A 7,518-nucleotide genomic window follows, 5' to 3' on the forward strand; every position below is an offset into this window, starting at 1 on the left:
TCTCTATGTAAACCGATTAATAGCGAAACCATAGAGTGCCGGAACACCTAGTGATAATGCAATGGCATCATATTGCTAATCGTTTGCGATTTGCCCATTTTCCATTCTAGTTATTTGAATAGCCATCTAGCATAAGAACAAGAAATCTTGAACAATGACTTGAAATTAATTAAGGGGCTTAAGATAATGTCAGATTCCTGCTAAAAATGTAGCAAACTAAGAACGAGAACAACATGTATAACCCATATAACCACCTAAAAATTAACTTTTTCATCAACAAATATACTGCCTCGACGGTAGGTGATCTCTGAGCTCCGCCGTCCATGTCATCTGCTCCCACCCAGGGTTCACGCAGTCATGACCACAAGAAGCACATTTCTCGCAAAGCCGCCGGTGCTTCTCCCGTCTGCCGACCACCGCCGCAAAGCCGAGCTTCACCTGCAACCTCTTGTCCTCAATGCAAGCGTCATCGTCCGGCGCCACCTTGGGGACGGCAGCGAGGCACTCCTCGTGGAGGCAAATGTTGATGTGCGGCCGGGCCTCGCTATGGCGGACGGGGAAGTCGACTTAGTCCTCCATGGCACGGCGCCGCAGCAGCCCTGCAGCAGCTCTCGAGGGTCCTCACCTCGCTCGGCTACAACGAGATGGCGTCGACCGCGCCGCTGCTCGTCGACGAGCCGCCGCTCGCGAGGTGGCCCGGCGATCACAGTCTTCGCGGCGCCCGACGCCTTCCTCCAGGCCTCCTGCCCCATGTGCTCGCGCCACCACCTCCTCGTGCAGCACATCGCCATGGGCTACTACCCCTATGCCGAGCTCGCCTCTGCCGCCACCATGAAGATCCCCTCCGCCGCCGTCGGCCTCTGCCTCAAGATCGCCTCCCGGCGCCCTTCGGCGTCGACTTCCCCGTCTGCCACGCAGCTCGAGCGCCGCGGCGGCATTTTGTCGAACACCTGGCCGGCCCTGGCGTGGGAGGTGGGGAGCGAGCTAGGCTGCAGGCGCCGTCGAGGTGGCCGAGGCGTGCGGAGGCGAGGTGGCCGCGGCGTGCGGAGGCGAGGTGGCCGCGACGACGAGCTCCGCCCCCCATGCTCGCAAGAGGAGAAAGGGAGGGAAAGAAGGAGGAGAGGGCCGGGGAGGTTACCTGCGGGCGGCGGCGGCTGCGTCGGCGGTGGCGGCTGCGTCGGCGGCGGCGTGGTTGCGTCGGCGGCGTCGGCGGCGTGTGGGTGCGTCGGCGGCTCTCGGTTTGTGCGTCGCGCGGCTAAGGGAGAAGGGATTTGGGGATTTCGTCGCGCGGCTAAGTCTAAAACAGGGGATGGGCCTTTAGTACCGGTTGGTACCACCAACCGTACGAAAGACCTTTCGTACCGGTTGGTGGTACCAACCGGTACTAAAGGTTTTTTTTTGTTTTCTTTTTTCTTTTCTTGTTTTCTTTTCTTTTGCTGTTTCTTTTTTCTTTTACTGTTTTCTTCTTTCTTTTCTGTTTCTTTTTCCTTTTATTTTGTGTTTCTTTTCTTTTCTTCTCATTTTCTATTTCTTTTCATTTTCTATTTCTTTTCTTTTCATTTTCTATTTCTTTTCATTTTCTATTTCTTTTCTTTTCATTTTCGTTCCCCTTTCTTTTGTGTTTCTTTTCTTTTATATTTCTTTTATATTTATTTTGTTTTCTGTTTCTTCTTTCTTTTCTTTTATGTTTTTTTCTTTTCTTTTGTGTTTCTTTTCTTTTCTTTTTATTTTCTGTTTCTTTTCTTCTCTATTTCTTTTCTATTTCTTTTTCTATTTCCGTTTGTTTTCTTTTCTATTTGTTTTCTATATCCTTTTTTATATTTATTTTCTATATATTTTCTAATTCTTTTCTATATATTATCTATTTCTATTCTTTACTCTTGCCACGACGCCGTCCGCGCGGGAAACTTTCCCGCCACGTACGACGGAAAAAGGCGGGAAAGAAAGGGCGGGAATAAAATTTTATTACGATTGAACTCGAATTAAAATACATAGCTTAACTGAAAATTAAAGATACATGGCCAAATTCTACTGTTGGAGTCATTCAGTCATACTCGTGCCTAGCCCTGTAGTAGTCGCCACTGTAGTCGTCGTAGTCGCCGTCATCATCGTCGCTGGCATCGGGGTCGCGGTACTCTCCGGTCGGCGGGTGAGCACGCGTGGGCTGGGACTGAGGGTAGCGCAGGCGGGGGCCACGGTAGGCCATGACGCCCTGGAGAGTCCGGCCGCGCCACCACAGCCGACGGCCGGCCTCGTTGAAGTTCGAAGGAGGCGGACCGCCCTCCTCATGCCTGGAAAGCGCCCTCTCACGCCGATTGATGAAGAAGCTTTCCCAAGTCGGGCTGTAGTCGGGATGCCACTGGGGATTCCTCCGCTGCTCTGACGTGAGCTCGAAGTAGTAGTGGTTCGTGATGGCCATCTCGCGCGCCACACCTAGAGGGACTGGAGGGACCGGTACGCCTCCGACGCTTAGCAACCAGCCGGTCGGGACGCGGTAGCCCGGCGGGCAGGGGTAGTTCGAGGCGCAAAGCGCCTCCGCCTCCCGGGGGGTTAGAGATGCGATGGAAGCCATGGGAGAGAATGATGAGGTTTGCGAGATATGAGTCTAGATGTGATATGTAAATGGTGGCCAAGCCTACATATATATAGTGGAAAAATGGCGGGAAGACAAAGGCGGGAACCGGTGAAAAGCGTGGGAAGAAAATAGGCGGGAAGACAGAGGCAAACCTTTAGTACCGGTTGGTGGGTGCAACCGGTACTAAAGCTGTCGGCAGGATAAGGACGCCCTGCTCGATGAGATAAAGTATGTAGCGCACGACGCCCTGTCGGTGGGATAAGGACGCGTGGGTAACCTTTAGTACCGGTTGGTGGGTGCAACCGGTGCTAAAGCTGTCGGCAGGATAAGGACGCCCTGCTCGATGAGATAAAGTATGTAGCGCACGACGCCCTGTCGGTGGGATAAGGACGCGTGGGTAACCTTTAGTACCGGTTGGTGGGTGCAACCGGTACTAAAGCTGTCGGCAGGATAAGGACGCCCTGCTCGATGAGATAAAGTATGTAGCGCACGACGCCCTGTCGGTGGGATAAGGACGCGTGGGTAACCTTTAGTACCGGTTGGTGGGTGCAACCGGTACTAAAGCTGTCAGCAGGATAAGGACGCCCTGCTCGATGAGATAAAGTATGTAGCGCACGACGCCCTGTCGGTGGGATAAGGACGCGTGGGTAACCTTTAGTACCGGTTGGTGGGTGCAACCGGTACTAAAGGCTGTTATCGGCGAGATAAGGACGCGTGGGTAACCTTTAGTACCGGTTCGTGTCTACAACCGGTACTAAAGGCTGTCGGCGAGGATAAGGACGCTCTGCCTATAAAAGGAGCATCGATACACCATGGGAAGCAGCTCAACAAGCCAACATGGATGGAGAGTTTCATCACCATGGATGGAGGAAAGGGTTGGGAAATCTCCCGTGGCGGAACTTGTCGAAGATGCCCTTGGTGCACACGCCCTATGGCATCTTCGGAAGTTCCGCCTCGGAATTTTTTTCCTGCAAGCCCGTGGAAGACTCCATCTCCTCTAACAATGTTGCGGAAAGGGTTGGGAAATCTCCCGTGGCGGAACTTCTCGAATATGCCCTTGGTGCACATGCCCTATATATGGCATATTCGGAAGTTCCGCCTCGGAAAAATTTCCCTGCAAGCCCGTGACTTAACTAGTAAAACAAGCCAACCATCTCCATTGTTAATATCTTACATACAGTAACATCATTACACAAAAGTGATTTCCATATTGAGATACACAAGTTACGATCCCTATATGTAGCTAGCTAGTCTTCTGAGTTTTCTTCGCTCGTTTCCCTTTCTTCTTCTTCGCGACGCAACCATGGACAATCTTCATTGTTTAAGATGATGCTTGGGTCAATTTTTACCTTGAAGGGTGGAATATCGTCAAACTTATTATAATCTTCTGACATGTCTGTCTTGTCCTCTACTCCCACGATGTTTCTTTTTCCTGAAAGAACTATGTGCCGCTTTGGCTCATCGTATGATGTGTCCTCTTGCCTTTCTTTTCTTTTTTTCGGTTTGCTAGACATATCCTTCACATAAAAAACCTGAGCCACTTCACTGGCTAGGACGAATGGTTCGGTGTCGTACCCAAGATTCTTGAAATCCACCGTAGTCATTCCGCATCGCGGGTCTACCCGTACCCCGTCTTTCGGGTTGAACCATTTACACCGGAACAAAGGGACCTTGAAATTAGGTCCATAGTCAAGTTCCCATATCTCCTCTATGTACCCATAATATGTGACCTTGTTCCCATTGCCATCTTCTCGCATCAAAGCGGACACCACTGTTTTGGTTGGTGCTCTTTTTGTCTTGGGCGAAAGTGTAAAATGTGTTCCCATTAATCTCGTACCCTTGAAAAGTCGATATAGTAGAAGATGGTTGCTTGGCCAACAAGTACAGCTGCTCGTCATCGGTGACATTCATGAGACGTGTTTGCAACCAACCGCCGAAAGTCTTCATGTGTTCTCCATCAATCCAATCTTCACGTTGCTCCGGTATTTAGAGCGTAAGATCTCCTTGTGTTCCTCTTTGTACGGAGCCACCAAGATGGAATTAAGTAGAACTGTGTAGTGTGCTTGAGTGAAAGAATGTCCGTCCATACACGTTGCTGATTTCTTTCCTAGCGTGCCTTTTCCACGCAGTCTCCCCTCATAGCGCGATTCAGAACACCGATCGGCTTAAGGTCGAGAATAAAGTCAACACAAAACTCAATGACCTCCTCTGTTCCATAGCCCTTGGAGATGCTTCCTTCTCGCCTAGCACGGTTATGAACGTACTTCTTTAAGACTCCCATGAATCTCTCAAAGGGGAACATGTTGTGTAGAAATACGGGACCGAGAACGCCAATCTCTTCGACCTGTGAACTAGGAGATGTGTCATAATATTGAAGAAGGATGGTGGGAACACCAACTCGAAGCTGACTAGACATTGGACCACATCCTTCGTAAATTTTGTAGAGTAAGTGGATTGATCACCTTCGAGAAATTGCATTGAGGAACGCACATAGCTTCACAATGGGTACTCGAACATTTTCCGGCGAAGCCCCCTCAATGCAACCGGAAGTAATTGTGTCATAATCACGTGGCGCTCATGAGACTTTAGGTTTTGAAACTTTTTCTCCGACATGTTTATTATTCCCTTTATATTCGACGAGTAGCCGGACGGGACCTTGATGCTACTCGGGACTTCAAAAAAGATCTCCTTCTCCTCTTTGGTAAGAGCATAGCTGGCAGGACCTTGATACTTCTCTGGATTCAAGGTTGTTTCCTTCGTGGATACTTTGCTGGTCCCGCCGTGCATCCGGTGTATCTTTTGTCTTCCCATACACGCCCAAGAAGTTTAGCAGGTTCACGCAAAGATTTTTCGTCACGTGCATCACGTCGATTGCAGAGTGAACCTCTAACAATTTCCAGTAGGGTAGCTCCCAAAATATCGACTTCTTCTTCCACATGGGTACGTGTCCGTCAACATCATGCGGAACAGATTGTCCGCCGGGACCCTTTCCAAAGATCACTTTTAAATCCTTGACCATATCATATATAACTTCCCCATTAGGGCGGGTAGGCTTCGTTCGGTTATCTGCCTCACCTCCGAAATGCTTTCCTCTCTTTCTTACGTGATGTTGTTTTGGAAGAAATCGACGATGCCCCGGTACACATTCTTGTTTCCCAAATAATTACTATCAGTCTCACCTAAACAGTGTGTGCATGCATTGTATCCCTTGTTTGACTGCCACGAAATGTTACCAAGAGCAGGCCAATCATTGATGGTTACAAATAACAACGCTCGTAGGTTAAATTCCTTTTGTTCGTGCTCATCCCACACGGGTACACCTTCGTCACGCCACAACTCTAAAAGTTCTTCAACCAATGGCCTCGTGTACACATCAATGTCGTTGCCGGGTTGCTTCGGGCCCTGGATGAGCACGGCATCATAATGAACTTCCGCTTCATGCACAACCAAGGAGGAAGGTTATAGATACATAGAGTCACCGGCCAGGTGCTATGACTGGAGCTCTGCTCCCGAAAGGATTAAAGCCATCTGTACTTAGACCAAATCTTAAGTTCCTTGCGTCATCTGAAAATGACTTGAACTCTCTGTCGATTTTTCTCCACCGCGACCCGTCGGCGGGGTGTCTCGACATCACATCTTTCTTACGGTCCTCTTTGTGCCATCGCAACAACTTGGCATGCTCTTTGTTACGGAACAAACGTTTCAACCGTGGTATTATAGGAGCATACCACATCACCTTCGCGGGAACCCTCTTCCCGGGGTGGACTCACCCTCAACATCGCCGGGGTCATCTCGCCCGATCTTATACCTCAATGCACTACATACCGGGCATGCATTCAAATTCTCGTACTCCCGCGGTAGAGGATGCGGTCATTGATGCATGCATGTATCTTCTGCACCTCTAATCCTAGAGGGCGAGACAACCTTCTTTGCTTCGTACGTGCTAGAGGGCAACACGTTCTCCCCGGAAGCATCTTCTTTATTATTTTCAGCAACTTTTCAAATCCCTTGTCGAAGTACCATTCTCTGCCTTCCATCGCAAAGAATTCCAAATGTGGTACCCAGCTTTTTCTCGACCATTTTCGCAATTTGGGTACAACAGCTTTGTTGTGATCCTCTAACATTTTCTCCAACTTCAACCTCTCCTTTTCATTTCCGCAGTTCATCTTCGCATCAAGAATGGCCCGACCCAAATCGTCATCCGGGTCATCAAAATTCGGCTCATCGAAAATGAGCTCTTCTTCAACTTCGTCTTCCCCCATTCTACTACCACCGTCTTCAGTGAATAAGCTGGGATAGTTGTCACTATCCTCTTCTTCTTCGTTGTCTTCCAATATAACCCCTCTTTCTCCGTGCTTGGTCCAACAATTATAGCTGGGCATGAAACCATTCTCCAGCAGGTGGACGTGAAGGGTCTTCGAGGTAGAGTAATCCTTCATATTCTTACAGAACTACATGGACAATACATGAAACCATTCGATCGCTGTTTGCCTCAGCCACGTTGAGAAAATAATGCATGCCAGTAATGAACTCGGGATGGCACCGGTCACCGTACATCCATTGTCGACTCATCTGCATTTTATATGTATATCAAAAATCATTAAGTACACAACATCATGGATATATGAGTGACCAACTTAATTAATATTCAAGTTCATCACATAAAACTAAGTTTTTTTTATAAAAAAGAAGAGGCTCACCGAGGTTGTACGGTGCCGGCTAGGGGACGACGCTAGCGATCGACGGCGGTGAGGACGGGGATGATACTAATTAAAACCTACAAAATATACCATAATTTCAGCTCAAATTGATTATAAAAAAAGTAAAATCCCTAACTTAGGCATTTCATCAAACACCTTGCTAGCACTAGAAAAATAGTACGAGTTAAACTACCAAAGAAATGAGCTAAATTAGGAACGCCGGAAGAAAGGATGATATTGCTA

Source organism: Lolium perenne, chromosome 2 (assembly GCF_019359855.2).
Source record: "Lolium perenne isolate Kyuss_39 chromosome 2, Kyuss_2.0, whole genome shotgun sequence".
Taxonomy (NCBI): Eukaryota; Viridiplantae; Streptophyta; class Magnoliopsida; order Poales; family Poaceae; genus Lolium; species Lolium perenne.